This window comes from Triticum aestivum, unplaced genomic scaffold, assembly GCF_018294505.1.
Source record: "Triticum aestivum cultivar Chinese Spring unplaced genomic scaffold, IWGSC CS RefSeq v2.1 scaffold52883, whole genome shotgun sequence".
Taxonomy (NCBI): domain Eukaryota; kingdom Viridiplantae; phylum Streptophyta; class Magnoliopsida; order Poales; family Poaceae; genus Triticum; species Triticum aestivum.
In genome coordinates this window covers 1-27,128 of record NW_025228746.1, presented here as the reverse complement: position 1 = coordinate 27,128, position 27,128 = coordinate 1, and the positions used below count along the sequence as shown (strand labels likewise).

Sequence of the window (27,128 nt, the reverse complement as noted above, 5' to 3'; positions counted from 1 at the left end):
GTGAAAATCCTACCGAGTGGTAAGCCAGCCTTCCACTCGGAGGCTTAGCTGCAGCCTCGTGCTCGCCTAAGTTATAAAAATCCTACCGGGTGAAGAGCAACCCTCTCACTCGGGGGCTTAGCTGCAGTCCAAGCACTCGCCTAAGTTGTGAAAATCCTACCAAGTGAAGAGCAACCCTCTCACTCGGGGGCTTAGCTGCAGCCCTGTGCTCGCCTAAGTTACAAAAATCCTACCGAGTGAAGAGCAACCCTCTCACTCGGGGCCTTAGCTGCAGTCCAAGCGCTCGCCTAAGGTATAAAAACCCTGCCAAGTGAAGAGCAACCCTCTCATTCGGAGGGCTTAGCTGCAGCCCAGTGCTCGTCTAAGTGGACTAAAGAATAAGCCGATTGCAGCACAGGCACCTTGCTTTGAACCTGCAAAAGACATTCTGAGCCGAATGCAATCGTATTCAAGCACCAAATCCAAGTTTGAATCGACATCTAAAGGAACCGAAAGTGCTCAGGCGTCAAGCCTGTTAAGGTTTGTCGGTTACAATTTCACTCGGCATACCGAGGCAAATTTAAAGCGTCGAGCCAGAAGAAGTTTTTTATCCCTCCTGTGGAGGGCTGGAAGGTGCAACAAATTCATCAAGGTCAATCCCGTCGGCGATCCGAGTGGCAGCTGCAAGGAAAGTTTCCATAAAGGATCTAAAGTCGTGCTTCTTGGTATTGGCCACCCGAAGGGCCGCCAGCTTCTCTTCTCGCGCATCTTTGCAGTGGACTCGGGCCAGACACAGAGCGACATCTGCACCACACCGAGCCGAGGAATTCTTCCACTCCTGCACTCGACCAGGGATCGTGTTCAAGCGGGCCATCAGCGACTCAAGGTCATTCTGAAGTGTCTCCTCGGGCCAGAGCGTCGAGTCGATGCGAGATGTGGCGGCCTTCAGCCTTGCGAGATAGTCCACGACAGCTGCAACATGAGACTCCAGTCGGAAAACGTCCATGGCAACTTCGTCGTTCACCGGAGAATTGACGGGGTCAAGGTTTGGCTCCAGTCGGCTGGTTTCTTCTTCAAAGTTTTGACAAAATTCTGCAAGGGTGATCACTAAGTCAAGGAGATAGTCGAATGGAAAAAGCCACAATTGGAAATATTTGCCAAACATGGGGGTCTACCTTCAAGCATAAGGAACAACTTCTTGGCAAGGCCACTCAGGAAGGCCTCCAGTTCAGTTTTCTTCTCAGTCAATTTGCTGACTTGGTCGGTCAGGGCAGCTTTGTCAGTTTTCAGTCGATTGACCTCCTTGTTGGCAATCCCAAGAGCAGCTTTCAGATTGGTATTGTCTTGTTCGAGCTTGGTGACTGAAGTTAACTTCTCGTCAGCAAGCTTGATCTTCTCAGCTAGCTCAAGGTCTTTCTTCTGCTGGGCCTCCCTTACCTTACCTGCAAGTTACAGCAAGATCAGATGCTGAAACAAGCAAGGGGAAAAGCAGTCGTCAGGGTCTCACCAAACATACCTTCGGTCTCCTCCTTTGCCTTTGTCAGCTTCTCCTGAACCAGCTTCAAGCTCAGCTCGACTTGAGTATGTTTTTGTTCCAGCTCTGAGTAGCGAGCCACAAGATCACAGGAGTTCTGTGAAGAACCAATCGACTAAATGTCAAATATAATTCACTTCCGAGTGAAAAAGAGATAAACACACGTTTCTAAGACTACAGCCAAATACAAGCATTCGACCGTAGTCTCGGGGACTACACCCAGTGGGTGCACTCAGCGTGCCCCCACTAATCCTGTTGAAGACAAAGTCGACCAGTCGACCTCAAAAAAAAAAGAGAGATGCATTCTCTAAGACTGTGATCAACTGCAAGCAGTCGACCACAGTCTCGGGGACTACACCCAGTGGATGCACTCAGCGTGCCCCCACCGGTTTGTGAAATCCAGTCGACATAGTCGACTGAAAGAAAAATTGACGTCATAAAGCCTAAAGCCGACTGCCAGCAGTCGACCTTAGCCTTGGGGACTACACCCAGTGGGTGCACTCAGCGTGCCCCCACCGGTTTGTGAAGTCCAGTCGACCAGTCGACTGACAGAAAGATTGACATCATAAAGCCTAAGGCCGACTGCCAGCAGTCGACCTTAGCCTTGGGGACTACACCCAGTGGGTGCACTCAGCGTGCCCCCGCTAACACGGAGTTTATTCGACACACCCAGTGGGTGACTAATATAAATTCCGGAAAAGAAAAGTTTTTGGTAGCATATCCAACAGAACAAACAGCGGTCGACTGACCTGGACATTGCTTTGGAGGGCAGAACTGGCGTCATAAGCTGCCTGGCTCGCGTCCCGGATGGTCTTCAGCTGCTCCATCATGAGTCCCGCCTGGCGTATTGCCTCCTTCGCTGCGCCAGCTTGGTCCTCTGGGACGTGGTGCGTCGTAAAGAGGGAGGGCTGCTGAGCACTCGTCAGTGGATTTGCGAAGGACACCGTGTGTCGAGTGGTGTTCCCTTCCTCCACAGTCAGAATCTCAGGCGCCGTCACATCCTGAGGTACCTTACTGGCGGACGCTTTCCGACTCCTCCTGCGTGTCAGTGGTTCTTCATCCTCGTCGTCGTCAGGGAGATTGATAACAGTGTTGGGTGGAGCTGCGGAGAAGGATCAGGATCAGAGATCGCGAGTCAGTCAACTAAGAACGGTGTTAAGAACACAGTACCTGGATTCGAAGTTGCTGCATCCTCCATCTCGTGGTCATCAGCCCGGGCCGAGGTCTCAGAAGTAGCAGCACTGCAACTCCAAAGGATCAGTCGACTAACTTCAGCGTCGACCAGAGATAAAGTTCGCACAGAATAAGAAAATATGAGCAGCACAATTACCCTGATATGGTGGGGATGGACACCTTCATCTTCGGCAGGAGCTTGGTCGGCTTTGGCGGAGCCCCCCTAGGCTGCTTCGGCGCCTTTTCAGTCGGCGCTGGAGAAGTGGTCCTAGGGCGCTTGGTCGACTGCGTCGCAACCCCCTTGCCACGTTCAGTCGAAGGGTCGTGGACGAGCTTCGACCGCCTTTCCGAGCGCGGTGGCACGACCTCCTCCTCTTCCTCCTCGTCTTCGGCGTCATCATCATCGCCGTCGTCATCATCATCGTCGTCGTCGTCCCCTGCAACGTCCGAGTCCCATTCCTCCTCGTCCTGGCTCTCGCCCCCACTCGCCTCACCCTCCTCAGGCGGAGTTTGTGCCCCATTGGGCATCGAGTACAGCTCGGTGAGGGCCTAGCAGATATCAAGACAATGATCAGTCGACCAGTCGGCAGAGTAAACAGAGATGAATGCGACAAGAATACAGTGGAGAGCAGGGCAAGTGTACCTTATTTGGATCACTATTGTGGTCGAGTGGAGGAATCCTTCTGGCTCCGCGTGGGTTGTCCTTGTTTCCGGTGACGGCTACCATCCATCTTTCCAGAGTGACATCGTCGACTGCTTCTGGATGGACTCTAGTCTCGTCTTCGGTCCCACAGTACAACCACATGCAGTGGCTCCGGAACTGGAGAGGCTGGATGCGACGCCTGAGGAAAACCTCCAGGAGGTCCATGCCCGTCACTCCCTCCCGAACCAACTGCACCACGCGCTCCATCAACATCTTCACGTCAGCTTTCTCCTCCGGAATCAGCTTCAGAGGGGAAGGCTTGCTCACTCGGTCCATGGTGAACGGAGGGAGTCCACTCGACTGCCCTGGCGTCGACTGGACCTGGCAGTAGAACCAAGTCGACTGCCAGCCTCTGACGGACTCAGGAAAGGTCATGGGCGGGAAGGTGCTCTTATTCCTCACCTGAATCCCCAGGCCTCCGCACATTTGGACGACTCGGGTTCTCTCATCACCTGGGCTCGCCTTCTTCACGGTCTGAGATCGACACGTGAATATATGTTTGAACAAACCCCAGTGCGGTCGACAGCCCAAGAAACCCTCACACATGGACACGAACGCGGCAAGATAGGCAATGGAGTTTGGGGTAAAGTGGTGGAGCTGCGCTCCGAAGAAGTTCAAAAAGCCACGAAAGAAAACACTCGGTGGCAAGGAAAACCCGCGATCAACATGGGTGGCCAAAAGCACACACTCACCCTCTTCTGGCTGAGGCTGCCACTCCTTCCCCGGAAGCCTCGCAGCCCCGTGGGGGATCAAGCCCTCGTTGGCCATGTCGAGGAGGTCATTCTCCGTGATGGTCGACTGGATCCAGTCTCCTTGGACCCAGCCCTTCGGCAGGCGGGATCTGGACGAGGACCCTCCGCGGCTGGTGGATCTTCCTTTCGCCTTCTCCGATGCCGACGCCTTCTTTGCGCGCTCCAGCGCCGCCGTCTTCTCCTTGGCCATGGTCGCCGGCGAGATGCGCAAAGGGAAGTGGTGCGGGGGCGAGAGCGAGCACGCTGAGCAGGGAGGAAGGAGGCAGAGAGAGGGGAAGAATGCTAAGGCGCAGCACAGAAATCCTCGCCGGGCACATTTATAAGGTCCCTTCCGAGTGGATGACAGGTGGGCCCGGGCGATCTAATCATATCTGGAACAGTTATGCAGGCGGGATACATGGCGAAAAAGGCGGCGCGGAGATCGAGGCGTCCATGCCCCGTCCCATCCGAACGCCGCGGTCCGCCCCGCTTTGCGCGCGCCCCAAAATTTCGCATCCCGCGGAATCTGTGAGCAACAAATCAGTCTGTCAGGAGCGGTGTTTCCGGCGATCCGTCGCTCGGAGATCGTCGAAGCCTGAAAGATCACTCGACGCAAAAACAGAATGGATCAAGTTGACTGAAGGCAATTTGTTTCCTGTCGACAAAGGGATTCTTTGGTCCAGAACAGCGCACAACCGGAGCGCAAAGGTTAATCGGAAACGACATCAACTCCTTCTTCACTCGAAGCCTCGATCCATTCGGGGGCTAATGATGGGGTTGTGTACCTAGGGTAGGATCATGGACCTGATCCAAGTAACTTACCCTAGGACATCCTTAGAAGAGGTCGCCTTCCAGTTGACCAACGAGGATTCACTCGAGTGGCCTGAAGGACTCGACCACGAAGACTCACTCGACCACCAGGAGGTCAAGAGGCACTCTGCACTGCAACGGCCTGTAATCAAGTAGACTTTATGATAGTAAAGGCACTTTATGTGGGGCGTTACCAGTAACGCCCCAGACTTAACTCACCTTAAACCCTCTCCTGCGTGGGCTGGCTAGGGTCCTGGCGCACTCTATATAAGCCACCCTCCTCCACAGGCAGAGGGGTTCGGCACCTTGTAATTCATACATTCATAATCCACTCGACCGCCTCCGGGCTCCGAGACGTAGGGCTGTTACTTCTTCCGAGAAGGGCCTGAACTCGTACATCCTTTGTGCTTACAACCTCTCCATAGCTAGGACCTTGCCTCTCCATACCTACCCCCACTCTACTGTCAGGCTTAGAACCACGACACCGCAGCAACACGAGTTTTTTCCACCCCTTTCAGAACGCGCTCTTCGCGCCACAAAGCCGCCCCAAGACGCGCGAGCAATGAGCATCGAGATTAAACATATCGCAAACGTCAAACATAATATAACAGGATTAATATATATCGCGCACGTGCGACATGTTTGTCACAAGGCGCAAAAAATAATTATAAAAGGAATGCAACACGAGGACTTCCCAGGAGGTCACCCATCCTAGTACTACTCTCGCCCAAGCACGCTTAACTTCGGAGTTCTGACGGGATCCGGTGCTTTAGTGCTGGTATGATCGCATCCAACATGTTTCCCCGTCTTCGTCCCTTATGCTTGCCACTCCCAGGTCCGCTCCAAAGACGATTCTACATTCTCACTACCATTACAACCGTTCCCTAACAATGGATAATGTCCTATACTACTTACTCTCCCGCTCAATCACGGAGACGAGTTTTCCACGGTTTCCACCCCTCCCTCCATACCGCAGCAACACGAGTTTTTTCCACCCCTTTCAGAACGCGCTCTTCGCGCCACAAAGCTGCCCCAAGACGCGCGAGCAATGAGCATCGAGCTTAAACATATCGCGAACGTCAAACATAATATAACGGGATTAATATATATCGCGCACGTGCGACATGTTTGTCACAAGGCGCAAAAAATAATTATAAAAGGAATGCAACACGAGGACTTTCCAGGAGGTCACCCATCCTAGTACTACTCTTGCCCAAGCACGCTTAACTTCGGAGTTCTGATGGGATCCAGTGCTTTAGTGCTGGTATGATCGCATCCGACATGTTTACCCGTCTTCGTCCCTTATGCTTGCCACTCCCAGGTCCGCTCCAAAGACGATTCTACATTCTCACTACCATTACAACCGTTCCCTAACAATGGATAATGTCCTATACTACTTACTCTCCCGCTCAATCACGGAGACGAGTTTTCCACGGTTTCCACCCCTCCCTCCATACCGCAGCAACACGAGTTTTTTCCACCCCTTTCAGAACGCGCTCTTCGCGCCACAAAGCCGCCCCAAGACGCGTGAGCAATGAGCATCGAGCTTAAACATATCGCAAACGTCAAACATAATATAACGGGATTAATATATATCGCGCACGTGCGACATGTTTGTCACAAGGCGCAAAAAATAATTATAAAAGGAATGCAACACGAGGACTTCCCAGGTCCGCTCCAAAGACGATTCTACATTCTCACTACCATTACAACCGTTCCCTAACAATGGATAATGTCCTATACTACTTACTCTCCCGCTCAATCACGGAGACGAGTTTTCCACGGTTTCCACCCCTCCCTCCATACCGCAGCAACACGAGTTTTTTCCACCCATTTCAGAACGTGCTCTTCGCGCCACAAAGCCGCCCCAAGACGCGCGAGCAATGAGCATCGAGCTTAAACATATCGCAAACGTCAAACATAATATAACGGGATTAATATATATCGCGCATGTGCGACATGTTTGTCACAAGGCGCAAAAAATAATTATAAAAGGAATGCAACACGAGGACTTCCCAGGAGGTCACCCATCCTAGTACTACTCTCGCCCAAGCACGCTTAACTTCGGAGTTCTAATGGGATCCGGTGCTTTAGTGCTGGTATGATCGCATCCGACATGTTTCCCCGTCTTCGTCCCTTATGCTTGCCACTCCCAGGTCCGCTCCAAAGACGATTCTACATTCTCACTACCATTACAACCGTTCCCTAACAATGGATAATGTCCTATACTACTTACTCTCCCGCTCAATCACGGAGACGAGTTTTCCACGGTTTCCACCCCTCCCTCCATACCGCAGCAACACGAGTTTTTTCCACCCCTTTCAGAACGCGCTCTTCGCGCCACAAAGCCGCCCCGAGACGCGCGAGCAATGAGCATCGAGCTTAAACATATCGCAAACGTCAAACATAATATAACGGGATTAATATATATCGCGCACGTGTGACATGTTTGTCACAAGGCGCAAAAAATAATTATAAAAGGAATGCAACACGAGGACTTCCCAGGAGGTCACCCATCCTAGTACTACTCTCGCCCAAGCACGCTTAACTTCGGAGTTCTGATGGGATCCGGTGCTTTAGTGCTGGTATGATCGCATCCGACATGTTTCCCCGTCTTCGTCCCTTATGCTTGCCACTCCCAGGTCCGCTCCAAAGACGATTCTACATTCTCACTACCATTACAACCGTTCCCTAACAATGGATAATGTCCTATACTACTTACTCTCCCGCTCAATCACGGACACGAGTTTTCCACGGTTTCCACCCCTCCCTCCATACCGCAGCAACACGAGTTTTTTCCACCCCTTTCAGGACGCGCTCTTCGCGCCACAAAGCCGCCCCAAGACGCGCGAGCAATGAGCATCGAGCTTAAACATATCGCAAACGTCAAACATAATATAACGGGATTAATATATATCGCGCACGTGCGACATGTTTGTCACAAGGCGCAAAAAATAATTATAAAAGGAATGCAACACGAGGACTTCCCAGGAGGTCACCCATCCTAGTACTACTCTCGCCCAAGCACGCTTAACTTCGGAGTTCTGATGGGATCCGGTGCTTTAGTGCTGGTATGATCGCATCCGACATGTTTCCCCGTCTTCGTCCCTTATGCTTGCCACTCCCAGGTCCGCTCCAAAGACGATTCTACATTCTCACTACCATTACAACCGTTCCCTAACAATGGATAATGTCCTATACTACTTACTCTCCCGCTCAATCACGGAGACGAGTTTTTCACGGTTTCCACCCCTCCCTCCATACCGCAGCAACACGAGTTTTCTCCACCCCTTTCAGAACGCGCTCTTCGCGCCACAAAGCCGCCCCAAGACGCGCGAGCAATGAGCATCGAGCTTAAACATATCGCAAACGTCAAACATAATATAACGGGATTAATATATATCGCGCACGTGCGACATGTTTGTCACAAGGCGCAAAAAATAATTATAAAAGGAATGCAACACGAGGACTTCCCAGGAGGTCACCCATCCTAGTACTACTCTCGCCCAAGCACGCTTAACTTCGGAGTTCTGATGGGATCCGGTGCTTTAGTGCTGGTATGATCGCATCCGACATGTTTCCCCGTCTTCGTCCCTTATGCTTTCCACTCCCAGGTCCGCTCCAAAGACGATTCTACATTCTCACTACCATTACAACCGTTCCCTAACAATGGATAATGTCCTATACTACTTACTCTCCCGCTCAATCACGGACACGAGTTTTTCACGGTTTCCACCCCTCCCTCCATACCGCAGCAACACGAGTTTTTTCCACGCCTTTCAGAACGCGCTCTTCGCGCCACAAAGCCGCACCAAGACGCGCGAGCAATGAGCATCGAGCTTAAACATATCGCAAACGTCAAACATAATATAACGGGATTAATATATATCGCGCACGTGCGACATGTTTGTCATAAGGCGCAAAAAATAATTATAAAAGGAATGCAACACGAGGACTTCCCAGGAGGTCACCCATCCTAGTACTACTCTCGCCCAAGCACGCTTAACTTCGGAGTTCTGATGGGATCCGGTGCTTTAGTGCTGGTATGATCGCATCCGACATGTTTCCCCGTCTTCGTCCCTTATGCTTGCCACTCCCAGGTCCGCTCCAAAGACGATTCTACATTCTCACTACCATTACAACCGTTCCCTAACAATGGATAATGTCCTATACTACTTACTCTCCCGCTCAATCACGGAGACGAGTTTTCCACGGTTTCCACCCCTCCCTCCATACCGCAGCAACACGAGTTTTTTCCACCCCTTTCAGAACGCGCTCTTCGCGCCACAAAGCCGCCCCAAGACGCGCGAGCAATGAGCATCGAGCTTAAACATATCGCAAACGTCAAACATAATATAACGGAATTAATATATATCGCGCACGTGCGACATGTTTGTCACAAGGCGCAAAAAATAATTATAAAAGGAATGCAACACGAGGACTTCCCAGGAGGTCACCCAACCTAGTACTACTCTCGCCCAAGCACGCTTAACTTCGGAGTTTTGATGGGATCCGGTGCTTTAGTGCTGGTATGATCGCATCCGACATGTTTCCCCGTCTTCGTCCCTTATGCTTGCCACTCCCAGGTCCGCTCCAAAGACGATTCTACATTCTCACTACCATTACAACCGTTCCCTAACAATGGATAATGTCCTATACTACTTACTCTCCCGCTCAATCACGGAGACGAGTTTTCCACGGTTTCCACCCCTCCCTCCATACCGCAGCAACACGAGTTTTTTCCACCCCTTTCAGAACGCGCTCTTCGCGCCACAAAGCCGCCCCAAGACACGCGAGCAATGAGCATCGAGCTTAAACATATCGCAAACGTCAAACATAATATAACGGGATTAATATATATCGCGCACGTGCGACATGTTTGTCACAAGGCGCAAAAAATAATTATAAAAGAAATGCAACACGAGGACTTCCCAGGAGGTCACCCATCCTAGTACTACTCTCACCCAAGCACGCTTAACTTCGGAGTTCTGATGGGATCCGGTGCTTTAGTGCTGGTATGATCGCATCCGACATGTTTCCCCGTCTTCGTCCCTTATGCTTGCCACTCCCAGGTCCGCTCCAAAGACGATTCTACATTCTCACTACCATTACAACCGTTCCCTAACAATGGATAATGTCCTATACTACTTACTCTCCCGCTCAATCACGGAGACGAGTTTTCCACGGTTTCCACCCCTCCCTCCATACCGCAGCAACACGAGTTTTTTCCACCCCTTTCGGAACGCGCTCTTCGCGCCACAAAGCCGCCCCAAGACGCGCGAGCAATGAGCATCGAGCTTAAACATATCGCAAACGTCAAACATAATATAACGGGATTAATATATATCGCGCACGTGCGACATGTTAGTCACAAGGCGCAAAAAATAATTATAAAAGGAATGCAACACGAGGACTTCCCAGGAGGTCACCCATCCTAGTACTACTCTCGCCCAAGCACGCTTAACTTCGGAGTTCTGATGGGATCCGGTGCTTTAGTGCTGGTATGATCGCATCCGACATGTTTCCCCGTCTTCGTCCCTTATGCTTGCCACTCCCAGGTCCGCTCCAAAGACGATTCTACATTCTCACTACCATTACAACCGTTCCCTAACAATGGATAATGTCCTATACTACTTACTCTCCCGCTCAATCACGGAGATGAGTTTTCCACGGTTTCCACCCCTCCCTCCATACCGCAGCAACACGAGTTTTTTCCACCCCTTTCAGAACGCGCTCTTCGCGCCACAAAGCCGCCCCAAGACGCGCGAGCAATGAGCATCGAGCTTAAACATATCGCAAACGTCAAACATAATATAACGGAATTAATATATATCGCGCACGTGCGACATGTTTGTCACGCTTAACTTCGGAGTTCTGATGGGATCCGGTGCTTTAGTGCTGGTATGATCGCATCCGACATGTTTCCCCGTCTTCGTCCCTTATGCTTGCCACTCCCAGGTCCGCTCCAAAGACGATTCTACATTCTCACTACCATTACAACCGTTCCCTAACAATGGATAATGTCCTATACTACTTACTCTCCCGCTCAATCACGGAGACGAGTTTTCCACGGTTTCCACCCCTCCCTCCATACCGCAGCAACACGAGTTTTTTCCACCCCTTTCAGAACGCGCTCTTCGCGCCACAAAGCCGCCCCAAGACGCGCGAGCAATGAGCATCGAGCTTAAACATATCGCAAACGTCAAACATAATATAACGGAATTAATATATATCGCGCACGTGCGACATGTTGTCACAAGGCGCAAAAAATAATTATAAAAGGAATGCAACACGAGGACTTCCCAGGAGGTCACCCATCCTAGTACTACTCTCGCCCAAGCACGCTTAACTTCGGAGTTCTGATGGAATCCGGTGCTTTAGTGCTGGTATGATCGCATCCGACATGTTTCCCCGTCTTCGTCCCTTATGCTTGCCACTCCCAGGTCCGCTCCAAAGACGATTCTACATTCTCACTACCATTACAACCGTTCCCTAACAATGGATAATGTCCTATACTACTTACTCTCCCGCTCAATCACGGAGACGAGTTTTCCACGGTTTCCACCCCTCCCTCCATACCGCAGCAACACGAGTTTTTTCCACCCCTTTCAGAACGCGCTCTTCGCGCCACAAAGCCGCCCCAAGACGCGCGAGCAATGAGCATCGAGCTTAAACATATCGCAAACGTCAAACATAATATAACAGGATTAATATATATCGCGCACGTGCGACATGTTTGTCACAAGGCGCAAAAAATAATTATAAAAGGAATGCAACACGAGGACTTCCCAGGAGGTCACCCATCCTAGTACTACTCTCGCCCAAGCACGCTTAACTTCGGAGTTCTGATGGGATCCGGTGCTTTAGTGCTGGTATGATCGCATCCGACATGTTTCCCCGTCTTCGTCCCTTATGCTTGCCACTCCCAGGTCCGCTCCAAAGACGATTCTACATTCTCACTACCATTACAACCGTTCCCTAACAATGGATAATGTCCTATACTACTTACTCTCCCGCTCAATCACGGAGACGAGTTTTCCACGGTTTCCACCCCTCCCTCCATACCGCAGCAACACGAGTTTTTTCCACCCCTTTCAGAACGCGCTCTTCGCGCCACAAAGCCGCCCCAAGACGCGCGAGCAATGAGCATCGAGCTTAAACATATCGCAAACGTCAAACATAATATAACGGGATTAATATATATCGCGCATGTGCGACATGTTTCTCACAAGGCGCAAAAAATAATTATAAAAGGAATGCAACACGAGGACTTCCCAGGAGGTCACCCATCCTAGTACTACTCTCGCCCAAGCACGCTTAACTTCGGAGTTCTGATGGGATCCGGTGCTTTAGTGCTGGTATGACCGCATCCGACATGTTTCCCCGTCTTCGTCCCTTATGCTTGCCACTCCCAGGTCCGCTCCAAAGACGATTCTACATTCTCACTACCATTACAACCGTTCCCTAACAATGGATAATGTCCTATACTACTTACTCTCCCGCTCAATCACGGAGACGAGTTTTCCACGGTTTCCACCCCTCCCTCCATACCGCAGCAACACGAGTTTTTTCCACCCCTTTCAGAACGCGCTCTTCGCGCCACAAAGCCGCCCCAAGACGCGCGAGCAATGAGCATCGAGCTTAAACATATCGCAAACGTCAAACATAATATAACAGGATTAATATATATCGCGCACGTGCGACATGTTTGTCACAAGGCGCAAAAAATAATTATAAAAGGAATGCAACACGAGGACTTCCCAGGAGGTCACCCATCCTAGTACTACTCTCGCCCAACCACGCTTAACTTCGGAGTTCTGATGGGATCCGGTGCTTTAATGCTGGTATGATCGCATCCGACATGTTTCCCCGTCTTCGTCCCTTATGCTTGCCACTCCCAGGTCCGCTCCAAAGACGATTCTACATTCTCACTACCATTACAACCGTTCCCTAACAATGGATAATGTCCTATACTACTTACTCTCCCGCTCAATCACGGAGACGAGTTTTCCACGGTTTCCACCCCTCCCTCCATACCGCAGCAACACGAGTTTTTTCCACCCCTTTCAGAACGCGCTCTTCGCGCCACAAAGCCGCCCCAAGACGCGCGAGCAATGAGCATCGAGCTTAAACATATCGCAAACGTCAAACATAATATAACGGGATTAATATATATCGCGCACGTGCGACATGTTTGTCACAAGGCGCAAAAAATAATTATAAAAGGAATGCAACACGAGGACTTCCCAGGAGGTCACCCATCCTAGTACTACTCTCGCCCAAGCACGCTTAACTTCGGAGTTCTGATGGGATCCGATGCTTTAGTGCTGGTATGATCGCATCCGACATGTTTCCCCGTCTTCGTCCCTTATGCTTGCCACTCCCAGGTCCGCTCCAAAGACGATTCTACATTCTCACTACCATTACAACTGTTCCCTAACAATGGATAATGTCCTATACTACTTACTCTCCCGCTCAATCACGGAGACGAGTTTTCCACGGTTTCCACCCCTCCCTCCATACCGCAGCAACACGAGTTTTTTCCACCCTTTTCAGAACGCGCTCTTCGCGCCACAAAGCCGCCCCAAGACGCGGGAGCAATGAGCATCGAGCTTAAACATATCGCAAACGTCAAACATAATATAACGGGATTAATATATATCGCGCACGTGCGACATGTTTGTCACAAGGCGCAAAAAATAATTATAAAAGGAATGCAACACGAGGACTTCCCAGGAGGTCACCCATCCTAGTACTACTCTCGCCCAAGCACGCTTAACTTCGGAGTTCTGATGGGATCCGGTGCTTTAGTGCTGGTATGATCGCATCCGACATGTTTCCCCGTCTTCGTCCCTTATGCTTGCCACTCCCAGGTCCGCTCCAAAGACGATTCTACATTCTCACTACCATTACAACCGTTCCCTAACAATGGATAATGTCCTATACTACTTACTCTCCCGCTCAATCATGGAGACGAGTTTTCCACGGTTTCCACCCCTCCCTCCATACCGCAGCAACACGAGTTTTTTCCACCCCTTTCAGAACGCGCTCTTCGCGCCACAAAGCCGCCCCAAGACGCGCGAGCAATGAGCATCGAGCTTAAACATATCGCAAACGTCAAACATAATATAACAGGATTAATATATATCGCACACGTGCGACATGTTTGTCACAAGGCGCAAAAAATAACTATAAAAGGAAAGCAACACGAGGACTTCCCAGAAGGTCACCCATCCTAGTACTACTCTCGCCCAAGCACGCTTAACTTCGGAGTTCTGATGGGATCCGGTGCTTTAGTGCTGGTATGATCGCATCCGACATGTTTCCCCGTCTTCGTCCCTTATGCTTGCCACTCCCAGGTCCGCTCCAAAGACGATTCTACATTCTCACTACCATTACAACCGTTCCCTAACAATGGATAATGTCCTATACTACTTACTCTCCCGCTCAATCACGGAGACGAGTTTTCCACGGTTTTCACCCCTCCCTCCATACCGCAGCAACACGAGTTTTTTCCACCCCTTTCAGAACGCGCTCTTCGCGCCACAAAGCCGCCCCAAGACGCGCGAGCAATGAGCATCGAGCTTAAACATATCGCAAACGTCAAACATAATATAACGGGATTAATATATATCGCGCACGTGCGACATGTTTGTCACAAGGCGCAAAAAATAATTATAAAAGGAATGCAACACGAGGACTTCCCAAGAGGTCACCCATCCTAGTACTACTCTCGCCCAAGCACGCTTAACTTCAGAGTTTTGATGGGATCCGGTGCTTTAGTGCTGGTATGATCGCATCCGACATGTTTCCCCGTCTTCGTCCCTTATGCTGGCCACTCCCAGGTCCGCTCCAAAGACGATTCTACATTATCACTACCATTACAACCGTTCCCTAACAATGGATAATGTCCTATACTACTTACTCTCCCGCTCAATCACGGAGACGAGTTTTCCACGGTTTCCACCCCTCCCTCCATACCGCAGCAACACGAGTTTTTTCCACCCCTTTCAGAACGCGCTCTTCGCGCCACAAAGCCGCCCCAAGACACGCGAGCAATGAGCATCGAGCTTAAACATATCGCAAACGTCAAACATAATATAACAGGATTAATATATATCGCGCACGTGGCACATGTTTGTCACAAGGCGCAAAAAATAATTATAAAAGGAATGCAACACGAGGACTTCCCAGGAGGTCACCCATCCTAGTACTACTCTCGCCCAAGCACGCTTAACTTCGGAGTTCTGATGGGATCCGGTGCTTTAGTCCTGGTATGATCGCATCCGACATGTTTCCCCGTCTTCGTCCCTTATGCTTGCCACTCCCAGGTCCGCTCCAAAGACGATTCTACATTCTCACTACCATTACAACCGTTCCCTAACAATGGATAATGTCCTATACTACTTACTCTCCTGCTCAATCACGGAGACGAATTTTCCAAGGTTTCCACCCCTCCCTCCATACCGCAGCAACACGAGTTTTTTCCACCCCTTTCAGAACGCGCTCTTCGCGCCACAAAGCCTCCCCAAGACGCGCGAGCAATGAGCATCGAGCTTAAACATATCGCAAACGTCAAACATAATATAACGGGATTAATATATATCGCGCACGTGTGACATGTTTGTCACAAGGCGCAAAAAATAACTATAAAAGGAATGCAACACGAGGACTTCCCAGGAGGTCACCCATCCTAGTACTACTCTCGCCCAAGCACGCTTAACTTCGGAGTTCTGATGGGATCCGGTGCTTTAGTGCTTGTATCATCGCATCCGACATGTTTCCCCATCTTCGTCCCTTATGCTTGCCACTCCCAGGTCCGCTCCAAAGACGATTCTACATTCTCACTACCATTACAACCGTTCCCTAACAATGGATAATGTCCTATACTACTTACTCTCCCGCTCAATCACGGAGACGAGTTTTCCACGGTTTTCACCCCTCCCTCCATACCGCAGCAACACGAGTTTTTTCCACCCCTTTCAGAACGCGCTCTTCGCGCCACAAAGCCGCCCCAAGACGCGCGAGCAATGAGCATCGAGCTTAAACATATCGCAAACGTCAAACATAATATAACGGGATTAATATATATCGCGCACGTGCGACATGTTTGTCACAAGGCGCAAAAAATAATTATAAAAGGAATGCAACACGAGGACTTCCCAGGAGGTCACCCATCCTAGTACTACTCTCGCCCAAGCACGCTTAACTTCGGAGTTCTGATGGGATCCGGTGCTTTAGTGCTGGTATGATCGCATCCGACATGTTTCCCCGTCTTCGTCCCTTATGCTTGCCACTCCCAGGTCCGCTCCAAAGACGATTCTACATTCTCACTACCATTACAACCATTCCCTAACAATGGATAATGTCCTATACTACTTACTCTCCCGCTCAATCACGGAGACGAGTTTTCCACGGTTTCCACCCCTCCCTCCATACCGCAGCAACACGAGTTTTTTCCACCCCTTTCAGAACGCGCTCTTCGCGCCACAAAGCCGCCCCAAGACGCGCGAGCAATGAGCATCGAGCTTAAACATATCGCAAACGTCAAACATAATATAACGGGATTAATATATATCGCGCACGTGCGACATGTTTGTCACAAGGCGCAAAAAATAATTATAAAAGGAATGCAACACGAGGACTTCCCAAGAGGTCACCCATCCTAGTACTACTCTCGCCCAAGCACGCTTAACTTCGGAGTTTTGATGGGATCCGGTGCTTTAGTGCTGGTATGATCGCATCCGACATGTTTCCCCGTCTTCGTCCCTTATGCTTGCCACTCCCAGGTCCGCTCCAAAGACGATTCTACATTCTCACTACCATTACAACCGTTCCCTAACAATGGATAATGTCCTATACTACTTACTCTCCCGCTCAATCACGGAGACGAGTTTTCCACGGTTTCCACCCCTCCCTCCATACCGCAGCAACACGAGTTTTTTCCACCCCTTTCAGAACGCGCTCTTCGCGCCACAAAGCCGCCCCAAGACGCGCGAGCAATGAGCATCGAGCTTAAACATATCGCAAACGTCAAACATAATATAACGGGATTAATATATATCGCGCACGTGCGACATGTTTGTCACAAGGCGCAAAAAATAATTATAAAAGGAATGCAACACGAGGACTTCCCAGGAGGTCACCCATCCTAGTACTACTCTCGCCCAAGCACGCTTAACTTCAAAGTTTTGATGGGATCCGATGCTTTAGTGCTGGTATGATCGCATCCGACATGTTTCCCCGTCTTCGTCCCTTATGCTTGCCACTCCCAGGTCCGCTCCAAAGACGATTCTACATTCTCACTACCATTACAACCGTTCCCTAACAATGGATAATGTCCTATACTACTTACTCTCCCGCTGAATCACGGAGACGAGTTTTCCACGGTTTCCACCCCTCCCTCCATACCGCAGCAACACGAGTTTTTTCCACCCCTTTCAGAACGCACTCTTCGCGCCACAAAGCCGCCCCAAGACGCGCGAGCAATGAGCATCGAGCTTAAACATATCGCAAACGTCAAACATAATATAACGGGATTAATATATATCGCGCACGTGCGACATGTTTGTCACAAGGCGCAAAAAATAATTATAAAAGGAATGCAACACGAGGACTTCCCAGGAGGTCACCCATCCTAGTACTACTCTCGCCCAAGCACGCTTAACTTCGGAGTTCTGATGGGATCCGGTGCTTTAGTGCTGGTATGATCGCATCCGACATGTTTCCCCGTCTTCGTCCCTTATGCTTGCCACTCCCAGGTCCGCTCCAAAGACGATTCTACATTCTCACTACCATTACAACCGTTCCCTAACAATGGATAATGTCCTATACTACTTACTCTCCCGCTCAATCACGGAGACGAGTTTTCCACGGTTTCCACCCCTCCCTCCATACCGCAGCAACACAAGTTTTTTCCACCCCTTTCAGAACGCGCTCTTCGCGCCACAAAGCCGCCCCAAGACGCGTGAGCAATGAGCATCGAGCTTAAACATATCGCAAACGTCAAACATAATATAACGGGATTAATATATATCGCGCACGTGCGACATGTTTGTCACAAGGCGCAAAAAATAATTATAAAAGGAATGCAACACGAGGACTTCCCAGGAGGTCACCCATCCTAGTACTACTCTCGCCCAAGCACGCTTAACTTCGGAGTTTTGATGGGATCCGATGCTTTAGTGCTGGTATGATCGCATCCGACATGTTTCCCCGTCTTCGTCCCTTATGCTTGCCACTCCCAGGTCCGCTCCAAAGACGATTCTACATTCTCATTACCATTACAACCGTTCCCTAACAATGGATAATGTCCTATACTACTTACTCTCCCGCTCAATCACGGAGACGAGTTTTCCACGGTTTCCACCCCTCCCTACATACCGCAGCAACACGAGTTTTTTCCACCCCTTTCAGAACGCGCTCTTCGCGCCACAAAGCCGCCCCAAGACGCGCGAGCAATGAGCATCGAGCTTAAACATATCGCAAACGTCAAACATAATATAACGGGATTAATATATATCGCGCACGTGCGACATGTTTGTCACAAGGCGCAAAAAATAATTATAAAAGGAATGCAACACGAGGACTTCCCAGGAGGTCACCCATCCTAGTACTACTCTCGCCCAAGCACGCTTAACTTCGGAGTTCTGATGGGATCCGGTGCTTTAGTGCTGGTATGATCGCATCCGACATGTTTCCCCGTCTTCGTCCCTTATGCTTGCCACTCCCAGGTCCGCTCCAAAGACGATTCTACATTCTCACTACCATTACAACCGTTCCCTAACAATGGATAATGTCTTATACTACTTACTCTCCCGCTCAATCACGGAGACGAGTTTTCCACGGTTTCCACCCCTCCCTCCATACCGCAGCAACACGAGTTTTTTCCACCCCTTTCAGAACGCGCTCTTCGCGCCACAAAACCGCCCCAAGACGCGCGAGCAATGAGGATCGAGCTTAAACATATCGCAAACGTCAAACATAATATAACGGGATTAATATATATCGCGCACGTGCGACATGTTTGTCACAAGGCGCAAAAAATAATTATAAAAGGAATGCAACACGAGGACTTCCCAGGAGGTCACCCATCCTAGTACTACTCTCGCCCAAGCACGCTTAACTTCAGAGTTCTGATGGGATCCGGTGCTTTAGTGCTGGTATGATCGCATCCGACATGTTTCCCCGTCTTCGTCCCTTATGCTTTCCACTCCCAGGTCCGCTCCAAAGACGATTCTACATTCTCACTACCATTACAACCATTCCCTAACAATGGATAATGTCCTATACTACTTACTCTCCCGCTCAATCACGGAGACGAGTTTTCCACGGTTTCCACCCCTCCCTCCATACCGCAGCAACACGAGTTTTTTCCACCCCTTTCAGAACGCGCTCTTCGCGCCACAAAGCCGCCCCAAGACGCGCGAGCAATGAGCATCGAGCTTAAACATATCGCAAACGTCAAACATAATATAACGGGATTAATATATATCGCGCACGTGCGACATGTTTGTCACAAGGCGCAAAAAATAATTATAAAAGGAATGCAACACGAGGACTTCCCAGGAGGTCACCCATCCTAGTACTACTCTCGCCCAAGCACGCTTAACTTCGGAGTTCTGATGGGATCCGGTGCTTTAGTGCTGGTATGATCACATCCGACATGTTTCCCCGTCTTCGTCCCTTATGCTTGCCACTCCCAGGTCCGCTCCAAAGACGATTCTACATTCTCACTACCATTACAACCGTTCCCTAACAATGGATAATGTCCTATACTACTTACTCTCCCGCTCAATCACGGAGACGAGTTTTCCACGGTTTCCACCCCTCCCTCCATACCGCAGCAACACGAGTTTTTTCCACCCCTTTCAGAACGCGCTCTTCGCGCCACAAAGCCGCCCCAAGACACGCGAGCAATGAGCATCGAGCTTAAACATATCGCAAACGTCAAACATAATATAACGGGATTAATATATATCACGCACGTGCGACATGTTTGTCACAAGGCGCAAAAAATAATTATAAAAGGAATGCAACACGAGGACTTCCCAGGAGGTCACCCATCCTAGTACTACTCTCGCCCAAGCACGCTTAACTTTGGAGTTTTGATGGGATCCGGTGCTTTAGTGCTGGTATGATCGCATCCGACATGTTTCCCCGTCTTCGTCCCTTATTCTTGCCACTCCCAGGTCCGCTCCAAAGACGATTCTACATTCTCACTACCATTACAACCGTTCCCTAACAATGGATAATGTCCTATACTACTTACTCTCCCGCTCAATCACGGAGACGAGTTTTCCACGGTTTGCACCCCTCCCTCCATACCGCAGCAACACGAGTTTTTTCCACCCCTTTCAGAACGCGCTCTTCGCGCCACAAAGCCGCCCCAAGACGCGCGAGCAATGAGCATCGAGCTTAAACATATCGCAAACGTCAAACATAATATAACGGGATTAATATATATCGCGCACGTGCGACATGTTTGTCACAAGGCGCAAAAAATAATTATAAAAGGAATGCAACACGAGGACTTCCCAGGAGGTCACCCATCCTAGTACTACTCTCGCCCAAGCACGCTTAACTTCGGAGTTTTGATGGGATCCGGTGCTTTAGTGCTGGTATGATCGCATCCGACATGTTTCCCCGTCTTCGTCCCTTATGCTTGCCACTCCCAGGTCCGCTCCAAAGACGATTCTACATTCTCACTACCATTACAACCGTTCCCTAACAATGGATAATGTCCTATACTACTTACTCTCCCGCTCAATCACGGAGACGAGTTTTCCACGGTTTCCACCCCTCCCTCCATACCGCAGCAACACGAGTTTTTTCCACCCCTTTCAGAACGCGCTCTTCGCGCCACAAAGCCGCCCCGAGACGCGCGAGCAATGAGCATCGAGCTTAAACATATCGCAAACGTCAAACATAATATAACGGGATTAATATATATCGCGCACGTGTGACATGTTTGTCACAAGGCGCAAAAAATAATTATAAAAGGAATGCAACACGAGGACTTCCCAGGAGGTCACCCATCCTAGTACTACTCTCGCCCAAGCACGCTTAACTTCGGAGTTCTGATGGGATCCGGTGCTTTAGTGCTGGTATGATCGCATCCGGCATGTTTCCCCGTCTTCGTCCCTTATGCTTGCCACTCCCAGGTCCGCTCCAAAGACGATTCTACATTCTCACTACCATTACAACCGTTCCCTAACAATGGATAATGTCCTATACTACTTACTCTCCCGCTCAATCACGGAGACGAGTTTTCCACGGTTTCCACCCCTCCCTCCATACCGCAGCAACACGAGTTTTTTCCACCCCTTTCAGAACGCGCTCTTCGCGCCACAAAGCCGCCCCAAGACGCGCGAGCAATGAGCATCGAGCTTAAACATATCGCAAACGTCAAACATAATATAACAGGATTAATATATATCGCGCACGTGCGACATGTTTGTCACAAGGCGCAAAAAATAATTATAAAAGGAATGCAACACGAGGACTTCCCAGGAGGTCACCCATCCTAGTACTACTCTCGCCCAACCACGCTTAACTTCGGAGTTCTGATGGGATCCGGTGCTTTAATGCTGGTATGATCGCATCCGACATGTTTCCCCGTCTTCGTCCCTTATGCTTGCCACTCCCAGGTCCGCTCCAAAGACGATTCTACATTCTCACTACCATTACAACCGTTCCCTAACAATGGATAATGTCCTATACTACTTACTCTCCCGCTCAATCACGGAGACGAGTTTTCCACGGTTTCCACCCCTCCCTCCATACCGCAGCAACACGAGTTTTTTCCACCCCTTTCAGAACGCGCTCTTCGCGCCACAAAGCCGCCCCAAGACGCGCGAGCAATGAGCATCGAGCTTAAACATATCGCAAACGTCAAACATAATATAACGGGATTAATATATATCGCGCACGTGCGACATGTTTGTCACAAGGCACAAAAAATAATTATAAAAGGAATGCAACACGAGGAATTCCCAGGAGGTCACCCATCCTAGTACTACTCTCGCCCAAGCACGCTTATCTTCGGAGTTCTGATGGGATCCGGTGCTTTAGTGCTGGTATGATCGCATCCGACATGTTTCCCCGTCTTCGTCCCTTATGCTTGCCACTCTCAGGTCCGCTCCAAAGATGATTCTACATTCTCACTACCATTACAACCGTTCCCTAACAATGGATAATGTCCTATACTACTTACTCTCCGCTCAATCACGGAGACGAGTTTTCCAAGGTTTCCACCCCTCCCTCCATACCGCAGCAACACGAGTTTTTTCCACCCCTTTCAGAACGCGCTCTTCGCGCCACAAAGCCGCCCCAAGACGCGCGAGCAATGAGCATCGAGCTTAAACATATCGCAAACGTCAAACATAATATAACGGGATTAATATATATCGCGCACGTGCGACATGTTTGTCACAAGGCGCAAAAAATAATTATAAAAGGAATGCAACACGAGGACTTCCCAGGAGGTCACCCATCCTAGTACTACTCTCGCCCAAGCACGCTTAACTTCGGAGTTCTTATGGGATCCGGTGCTTTAGTGCTGGTATGATCGCATCCGACATGTTTCCCCGTCTTCGTCCCTTATGCTTGCCACTCCCAGGTCCGCTCCAAAGACGATTCTACATTCTCACTACCATTACAACCGTTCCCTAACAATGGATAATGTCCTATACTACTTACTCTCCCGCTCAATCACGGAGACGAGTTTTCCACGGTTTCCACCCCTCCCTCCATACCGCAGCAACACGAGTTTTTTCCACCCCTTTCAGAACGCGCTCTTCGCGCCACAAAGCCGCCCCGAGACGCGCGAGCAATGAGCATCGAGCTTAAACATATCGCAAACGTCAAACATAATATAACGGGATTAATATATATCGCGCACGTGTGACATGTTTGTCACAAGGCGCAAAAAATAATTATAAAAGGAATGCAACACGAGGACTTCCCAGGAGGTCACCCATCCTAGTACTACTCTCGCCCAAGCACGCTTAACTTCGGAGTTCTGATGGGATCCGGTGCTTTAGTGCTGGTATGATCGCATCCGACATGTTTCCCCGTCTTCGTCCCTTATGCTTGCCACTCCCAGGTCCGCTCCAAAGACGATTCTACATTCTCACTACCATTACACCCGTTCCCTAACAATGGATAATGTCCTATACTACTTACTCTCCCGCTCAATCACGGAGACGAGTTTTCCACGGTTTCCACCCCTCCCTCCATACCGCAGCAACACGAGTTTTTTCCACCCCTTTCAGAACGCGCTCTTCGCGCCACAAAGCCGCCCCAAGACGCGCGAGCAATGAGCATCGAGCTTAAACATATCGCAAACGTCAAACATAATATAACGGGATTAATATATATCGCGCACGTGCGACATGTTTGTCACAAGGCGCAAAAAATAATTATAAAAGGAATGCAACACGAGGACTTCCTAGGAGGTCACCCATCCTAGTACTACTCTCGCCCAAGCACGCTTAACTTCGGAGTTCTGATGGGATCCGGTGCTTTAGTGCTGGTATGATCGCATCCGACATGTTTCCCCGTCTTCGTCCCTTATGGTTGCCACTCCCAGGTCCGCTCCAAAGACGATTCTACATTCTCACTACCATTACAACCGTTCCCTAACAATGGATAATGTCCTATACTACTTACTCTCCCGCTCAATCACGGAGACGAGTTTTCCACGGTTTCCACCCCTCCCTCCATACCGCAGCAACACGAGTTTTTTCCACCCCTTTCAGAACGCGCTCTTCGCGCCACAAAGCCGCCCCAAGACGCGCGAGCAATGAGCATCGAGCTTAAACATATCGCAAACGTCAAACATAATATAACGGGATTAATATATATCGCGCACGTGCGACATGTTTGTCACAAGGCGCAAAAAATAATTATAAAAGGAATGCAACACGAGGACTTCCCAGGAGGTCACCCATCCTAGTACTACTCTCGCCCAAGCACGCTTAACTTCGGAGTTCTTATGGGATCCGGTGCTTTAGTGCTGGTATGATCGCATCCGACATGTTTCCCCGTCTTCGTCCCTTATGCTTGCCACTCCCAGGTCCGCTCCAAAGACGATTCTACATTCTCACTACCATTACAACCGTTCCCTAACAATGGATAATGTCCTATACTACTTACTCTCCCGCTCAATCACGGAGACGAGTTTTCCACGGTTTCCACCCCTCCCTCCATACCGCAGCAACACAAGTTTTTTCCACCCCTTTCAGAACGCGCTCTTCGCGCCACAAAGCCGCCCCAAGACGCGCGAGCAATGAGCATCGAGCTTAAACATATCGCACACGTCAAACATAATATAACGGGATTAATATATATCGCGCACGTGCGACATGTTTGTCACAAGGCGCAAAAAATAATTATAAAAGGAATGCAACACGAGGACTTCCTAGGAGGTCACCCATCCTAGTACTACTCTCGCCCAAGCACGCTTAACTTCGGAGTTTTGATGGGATCCGGTGCTTTAGTGCTGGTATGATCGCATCCGACATGTTTCCCCGTCTTCGTCCCTTATGCTTGCCACTCCCAGGTCCGCTCCAAAGACGATTCTACATTCTCACTACCATTACAACCGTTCCCTAACAATGGATAATGTCCTATACTACTTACTCTCCCGCTCAATCACGGAGACGAGTTTTCCACGGTTTCCACCCCTCCCTACGTACCGCAGCAACACGAGTTTTTTCCACCCCTTTCAGAACGCGCTCTTCGCGCCACAAAGCCGCCCCAAGACGCGCGAGCAATGAGCATCGAGCTTAAACATATCGCAAACGTCAAACATAATATAACGGGATTAATATATATCGCGCACGTGCGACATGTTTGTCACAAGGCGCAAAAAATAATTATAAAAGGAATGCAACACGAGGACTTCCCAGGAGGTCACCCATCCTAGTACTACTCTCGCCCAAGCACGCTTAACTTCGGAGTTCTGATGGGATCCGGTGCTTTAGTGCTGGTATGATCGCATCCGACATGTTTCCCCGTCTTCGTCCCTTATGCTTGCCACTCCCAGGTCCGCTCCAAAGACGATTCTACATTCTCACTACCATTACAACCGTTCCCTAACAATGGATAATGTCCTATACTACTTACTCTCCCGCTCAATCACGGAGACGAGTTTTCCACGGTTTCCACCCCTCCCTCCATACCGCAGCAACACAAGTTTTTTCCACCCCTTTCAGAACGCGCTCTTCGCGCCACAAAGCCGCCCCAAGACGCGTGAGCAATGAGCATCGAGCTTAAACATATCGCAAACGTCAAACATAATATAACGGGATTAATATATATCGCGCACGTGCGACATGTTTGTCACAAGGCGCAAAAAATAATTATAAAAGGAATGCAACACGAGGACTTCCCAGGAGGTCACCCATCCTAGTACTACTCTCGCCCAAGCACGCTTAACTTCGGAGTTTTGATGGGATCCGATGCTTTAGTGCTGGTATGATCGCATCCGACATGTTTCCCCGTCTTCGTCCCTTATGCTTGCCACTCCCAGGTCCGCTCCAAAGACGATTCTACATTCTCATTACCATTACAACCGTTCCCTAACAATGGATAATGTCCTATACTACTTACTCTCCCGCTCAATCACGGAGACGAGTTTTCCACGGTTTCCACCCCTCCCTCCATACCGCAGCAACACGAGTTTTTTCCACCCCTTTCAGAACGCGCTCTTCGCGCCACAAAGCCGCCCCAAGACGCGCGAGCAATGAGCATCGAGCTTAAACATATCGCAAACGTCAAACATAATATAACGGGATTAATATATATCGCGCACGTGCGACATGTTTGTCACAAGGCGCAAAAAATAATTATAAAAGGAATGCAACACGAGGACTTCCCAGGAGGTCACCCATCCTAGTACTACTCTCGCCCAAGCATGCTTAACTTCGGAGTTCTGATGAGATCCGGTGCTTTAGTGCTGGTATGATCGCATCCGACATGTTTCCCCGTCTTCGTCCCTTATGCTTGCCACTCCCAGGTCCGCTCCAAAGACGATTCTACATTCTCACTACCATTACAACCGTTCCCTAACAATGGATAATGTCCTATACTACTTACTCTCCCGCTCAATCACGGAGACGAGTTTTCCACGGTTTCCACCCCTCCCTCCATACCGCAGCAACACGAGTTTTTTCCACCCCTCTCAGAACGCGCTCTTCGCGCCACAAAGCCGCCCCAAGACGCGCGAGCAATGAGCACCGAGCTTAAACATATCGCAAACGTCAAACATAATATAACGGGATTAATATATATCGCGCACGTGCGACATGTTTGTCACAAGGCGCAAAAAATAATTATAAAAGGAATGCAACACGAGGACTTCCCAGGAGGTCACCCATCCTAGTACTACTCTCGCCCAAGCACGCTTAACTTCGGAGTTCTGATGGGATCCGGTGCTTTAGTGCTGGTATGATCGCATCCGACATGTTTCCCCGTCTTCGTCCCTTATGCTTGCCACTCCCAGGTCCGCTCCAAAGACGATTCTACATTCTCACTACCATTACAACCGTTCCCTAACAATGGATAATGTCCTATACTACTTACTCTCCCGCTCAATCACGGAGACGAGTTTTCCACGGTTTCCACCCCTCCCTTCATACCGCAGCAACACGAGTTTTTTCCACACCTTTCAGAACGCGCTCTTCGCGCCACAAAGCCGTCCCAAGACGCGCGAGCAATGAGCATCGAGCTTAAACATATCGCAAACGTCAAACATAATATAACGGGATTAATATATATCGCGCACGTGCGACATGTTTGTCACAAGGCGCAAAAAATAATTATAAAAGGAATGCAACACGAGGACTTCCCAGGAGGTCACCCATCCTAGTACTACTCTCGCCCAAGCACGCTTAACTTCGGAGTTCTGATGGGATCCGGTGCTTTAGTGCTGGTATGATCGCATCTGACATGTTTCCCCGTCTTCGTCCCTTATGCTTGCCACTCCCAGGTCCGCTCCAAAGACGATTCTACATTCTCACTACCATTACAACCGTTCCCTAACAATGGATAATGTCCTATACTACTTACTCTCCCGCTCAATCACGGAGACGAGTTTTCCACGGTTTCCACCCCTCCCTCCATACCGCAGCAACACGAGTTTTTTCCACCCCTTTCAGAACGCGCTCTTCGCGCCACAAAGCCGCCCCAAGAC

General features: G+C 49.8%; 43 non-coding genes and 1 pseudogene across 43 annotated transcripts; all 44 read right to left on the bottom strand.

Moving 5' to 3' along the window:
- LOC123174573 (uncharacterized) lies at positions 1-8 on the bottom strand (annotated as a pseudogene).
- Positions 9-5,603: 5,595 nt separating this feature from the next.
- On the bottom strand, positions 5,604-5,722 carry LOC123174592 (5S ribosomal RNA). Its single transcript, XR_006487183.1, has one exon. It is a non-coding gene; the product is annotated as a 5S ribosomal RNA (ribosomal RNA).
- Positions 5,723-6,089: 367 nt separating this feature from the next.
- LOC123174571 (5S ribosomal RNA) lies at positions 6,090-6,208 on the bottom strand. The gene has a single exon (XR_006487163.1). It is a non-coding gene; the product is annotated as a 5S ribosomal RNA (ribosomal RNA).
- Positions 6,209-6,924: 716 nt separating this feature from the next.
- Positions 6,925-7,043, bottom strand: LOC123174590 (5S ribosomal RNA). The gene has a single exon (XR_006487181.1). It is a non-coding gene; the product is annotated as a 5S ribosomal RNA (ribosomal RNA).
- Positions 7,044-7,410: 367 nt separating this feature from the next.
- LOC123174582 (5S ribosomal RNA) lies at positions 7,411-7,529 on the bottom strand. The gene has a single exon (XR_006487172.1). It is a non-coding gene; the product is annotated as a 5S ribosomal RNA (ribosomal RNA).
- Positions 7,530-7,896: 367 nt separating this feature from the next.
- LOC123174581 (5S ribosomal RNA) lies at positions 7,897-8,015 on the bottom strand. Its single transcript, XR_006487171.1, has one exon. It is a non-coding gene; the product is annotated as a 5S ribosomal RNA (ribosomal RNA).
- Positions 8,016-8,382: 367 nt separating this feature from the next.
- LOC123174579 (5S ribosomal RNA) lies at positions 8,383-8,501 on the bottom strand. Its single transcript, XR_006487170.1, has one exon. It is a non-coding gene; the product is annotated as a 5S ribosomal RNA (ribosomal RNA).
- Positions 8,502-8,868: 367 nt separating this feature from the next.
- LOC123174578 (5S ribosomal RNA) lies at positions 8,869-8,987 on the bottom strand. Its single transcript, XR_006487169.1, has one exon. It is a non-coding gene; the product is annotated as a 5S ribosomal RNA (ribosomal RNA).
- Positions 8,988-9,354: 367 nt separating this feature from the next.
- Positions 9,355-9,473, bottom strand: LOC123174618 (5S ribosomal RNA). Its single transcript, XR_006487207.1, has one exon. It is a non-coding gene; the product is annotated as a 5S ribosomal RNA (ribosomal RNA).
- A 367-nt stretch (positions 9,474-9,840) lies between these two features.
- LOC123174614 (5S ribosomal RNA) lies at positions 9,841-9,959 on the bottom strand. The gene has a single exon (XR_006487203.1). It is a non-coding gene; the product is annotated as a 5S ribosomal RNA (ribosomal RNA).
- A 367-nt stretch (positions 9,960-10,326) lies between these two features.
- On the bottom strand, positions 10,327-10,445 carry LOC123174577 (5S ribosomal RNA). Its single transcript, XR_006487168.1, has one exon. It is a non-coding gene; the product is annotated as a 5S ribosomal RNA (ribosomal RNA).
- A 766-nt stretch (positions 10,446-11,211) lies between these two features.
- LOC123174605 (5S ribosomal RNA) lies at positions 11,212-11,330 on the bottom strand. The gene has a single exon (XR_006487195.1). It is a non-coding gene; the product is annotated as a 5S ribosomal RNA (ribosomal RNA).
- A 367-nt stretch (positions 11,331-11,697) lies between these two features.
- On the bottom strand, positions 11,698-11,816 carry LOC123174576 (5S ribosomal RNA). Its single transcript, XR_006487167.1, has one exon. It is a non-coding gene; the product is annotated as a 5S ribosomal RNA (ribosomal RNA).
- A 367-nt stretch (positions 11,817-12,183) lies between these two features.
- On the bottom strand, positions 12,184-12,302 carry LOC123174597 (5S ribosomal RNA). Its single transcript, XR_006487187.1, has one exon. It is a non-coding gene; the product is annotated as a 5S ribosomal RNA (ribosomal RNA).
- A 367-nt stretch (positions 12,303-12,669) lies between these two features.
- On the bottom strand, positions 12,670-12,788 carry LOC123174622 (5S ribosomal RNA). Its single transcript, XR_006487211.1, has one exon. It is a non-coding gene; the product is annotated as a 5S ribosomal RNA (ribosomal RNA).
- A 367-nt stretch (positions 12,789-13,155) lies between these two features.
- LOC123174606 (5S ribosomal RNA) lies at positions 13,156-13,274 on the bottom strand. Its single transcript, XR_006487196.1, has one exon. It is a non-coding gene; the product is annotated as a 5S ribosomal RNA (ribosomal RNA).
- Positions 13,275-13,641: 367 nt separating this feature from the next.
- Positions 13,642-13,760, bottom strand: LOC123174575 (5S ribosomal RNA). Its single transcript, XR_006487166.1, has one exon. It is a non-coding gene; the product is annotated as a 5S ribosomal RNA (ribosomal RNA).
- Positions 13,761-14,127: 367 nt separating this feature from the next.
- On the bottom strand, positions 14,128-14,246 carry LOC123174610 (5S ribosomal RNA). Its single transcript, XR_006487200.1, has one exon. It is a non-coding gene; the product is annotated as a 5S ribosomal RNA (ribosomal RNA).
- Positions 14,247-14,613: 367 nt separating this feature from the next.
- LOC123174569 (5S ribosomal RNA) lies at positions 14,614-14,732 on the bottom strand. The gene has a single exon (XR_006487161.1). It is a non-coding gene; the product is annotated as a 5S ribosomal RNA (ribosomal RNA).
- A 367-nt stretch (positions 14,733-15,099) lies between these two features.
- Positions 15,100-15,218, bottom strand: LOC123174609 (5S ribosomal RNA). Its single transcript, XR_006487199.1, has one exon. It is a non-coding gene; the product is annotated as a 5S ribosomal RNA (ribosomal RNA).
- A 367-nt stretch (positions 15,219-15,585) lies between these two features.
- Positions 15,586-15,704, bottom strand: LOC123174624 (5S ribosomal RNA). The gene has a single exon (XR_006487213.1). It is a non-coding gene; the product is annotated as a 5S ribosomal RNA (ribosomal RNA).
- Positions 15,705-16,071: 367 nt separating this feature from the next.
- LOC123174574 (5S ribosomal RNA) lies at positions 16,072-16,190 on the bottom strand. Its single transcript, XR_006487165.1, has one exon. It is a non-coding gene; the product is annotated as a 5S ribosomal RNA (ribosomal RNA).
- A 367-nt stretch (positions 16,191-16,557) lies between these two features.
- On the bottom strand, positions 16,558-16,676 carry LOC123174616 (5S ribosomal RNA). The gene has a single exon (XR_006487205.1). It is a non-coding gene; the product is annotated as a 5S ribosomal RNA (ribosomal RNA).
- A 367-nt stretch (positions 16,677-17,043) lies between these two features.
- LOC123174572 (5S ribosomal RNA) lies at positions 17,044-17,162 on the bottom strand. The gene has a single exon (XR_006487164.1). It is a non-coding gene; the product is annotated as a 5S ribosomal RNA (ribosomal RNA).
- Positions 17,163-17,529: 367 nt separating this feature from the next.
- On the bottom strand, positions 17,530-17,648 carry LOC123174570 (5S ribosomal RNA). Its single transcript, XR_006487162.1, has one exon. It is a non-coding gene; the product is annotated as a 5S ribosomal RNA (ribosomal RNA).
- Positions 17,649-18,015: 367 nt separating this feature from the next.
- On the bottom strand, positions 18,016-18,134 carry LOC123174567 (5S ribosomal RNA). The gene has a single exon (XR_006487159.1). It is a non-coding gene; the product is annotated as a 5S ribosomal RNA (ribosomal RNA).
- Positions 18,135-18,501: 367 nt separating this feature from the next.
- LOC123174619 (5S ribosomal RNA) lies at positions 18,502-18,620 on the bottom strand. Its single transcript, XR_006487208.1, has one exon. It is a non-coding gene; the product is annotated as a 5S ribosomal RNA (ribosomal RNA).
- A 367-nt stretch (positions 18,621-18,987) lies between these two features.
- On the bottom strand, positions 18,988-19,106 carry LOC123174603 (5S ribosomal RNA). The gene has a single exon (XR_006487193.1). It is a non-coding gene; the product is annotated as a 5S ribosomal RNA (ribosomal RNA).
- A 367-nt stretch (positions 19,107-19,473) lies between these two features.
- On the bottom strand, positions 19,474-19,592 carry LOC123174594 (5S ribosomal RNA). Its single transcript, XR_006487185.1, has one exon. It is a non-coding gene; the product is annotated as a 5S ribosomal RNA (ribosomal RNA).
- Positions 19,593-19,959: 367 nt separating this feature from the next.
- LOC123174565 (5S ribosomal RNA) lies at positions 19,960-20,078 on the bottom strand. Its single transcript, XR_006487157.1, has one exon. It is a non-coding gene; the product is annotated as a 5S ribosomal RNA (ribosomal RNA).
- A 367-nt stretch (positions 20,079-20,445) lies between these two features.
- LOC123174613 (5S ribosomal RNA) lies at positions 20,446-20,564 on the bottom strand. Its single transcript, XR_006487202.1, has one exon. It is a non-coding gene; the product is annotated as a 5S ribosomal RNA (ribosomal RNA).
- A 367-nt stretch (positions 20,565-20,931) lies between these two features.
- LOC123174607 (5S ribosomal RNA) lies at positions 20,932-21,050 on the bottom strand. Its single transcript, XR_006487197.1, has one exon. It is a non-coding gene; the product is annotated as a 5S ribosomal RNA (ribosomal RNA).
- A 367-nt stretch (positions 21,051-21,417) lies between these two features.
- Positions 21,418-21,536, bottom strand: LOC123174621 (5S ribosomal RNA). Its single transcript, XR_006487210.1, has one exon. It is a non-coding gene; the product is annotated as a 5S ribosomal RNA (ribosomal RNA).
- A 367-nt stretch (positions 21,537-21,903) lies between these two features.
- Positions 21,904-22,022, bottom strand: LOC123174608 (5S ribosomal RNA). The gene has a single exon (XR_006487198.1). It is a non-coding gene; the product is annotated as a 5S ribosomal RNA (ribosomal RNA).
- A 366-nt stretch (positions 22,023-22,388) lies between these two features.
- On the bottom strand, positions 22,389-22,507 carry LOC123174599 (5S ribosomal RNA). Its single transcript, XR_006487189.1, has one exon. It is a non-coding gene; the product is annotated as a 5S ribosomal RNA (ribosomal RNA).
- Positions 22,508-22,874: 367 nt separating this feature from the next.
- On the bottom strand, positions 22,875-22,993 carry LOC123174595 (5S ribosomal RNA). The gene has a single exon (XR_006487186.1). It is a non-coding gene; the product is annotated as a 5S ribosomal RNA (ribosomal RNA).
- A 367-nt stretch (positions 22,994-23,360) lies between these two features.
- LOC123174601 (5S ribosomal RNA) lies at positions 23,361-23,479 on the bottom strand. The gene has a single exon (XR_006487191.1). It is a non-coding gene; the product is annotated as a 5S ribosomal RNA (ribosomal RNA).
- Positions 23,480-23,846: 367 nt separating this feature from the next.
- Positions 23,847-23,965, bottom strand: LOC123174598 (5S ribosomal RNA). Its single transcript, XR_006487188.1, has one exon. It is a non-coding gene; the product is annotated as a 5S ribosomal RNA (ribosomal RNA).
- Positions 23,966-24,332: 367 nt separating this feature from the next.
- LOC123174620 (5S ribosomal RNA) lies at positions 24,333-24,451 on the bottom strand. Its single transcript, XR_006487209.1, has one exon. It is a non-coding gene; the product is annotated as a 5S ribosomal RNA (ribosomal RNA).
- Positions 24,452-24,818: 367 nt separating this feature from the next.
- Positions 24,819-24,937, bottom strand: LOC123174584 (5S ribosomal RNA). Its single transcript, XR_006487174.1, has one exon. It is a non-coding gene; the product is annotated as a 5S ribosomal RNA (ribosomal RNA).
- Positions 24,938-25,304: 367 nt separating this feature from the next.
- On the bottom strand, positions 25,305-25,423 carry LOC123174566 (5S ribosomal RNA). The gene has a single exon (XR_006487158.1). It is a non-coding gene; the product is annotated as a 5S ribosomal RNA (ribosomal RNA).
- A 367-nt stretch (positions 25,424-25,790) lies between these two features.
- On the bottom strand, positions 25,791-25,909 carry LOC123174615 (5S ribosomal RNA). The gene has a single exon (XR_006487204.1). It is a non-coding gene; the product is annotated as a 5S ribosomal RNA (ribosomal RNA).
- Positions 25,910-26,276: 367 nt separating this feature from the next.
- On the bottom strand, positions 26,277-26,395 carry LOC123174563 (5S ribosomal RNA). Its single transcript, XR_006487156.1, has one exon. It is a non-coding gene; the product is annotated as a 5S ribosomal RNA (ribosomal RNA).
- Positions 26,396-26,762: 367 nt separating this feature from the next.
- On the bottom strand, positions 26,763-26,881 carry LOC123174604 (5S ribosomal RNA). The gene has a single exon (XR_006487194.1). It is a non-coding gene; the product is annotated as a 5S ribosomal RNA (ribosomal RNA).
- Positions 26,882-27,128: the final 247 nt, after the last annotated feature.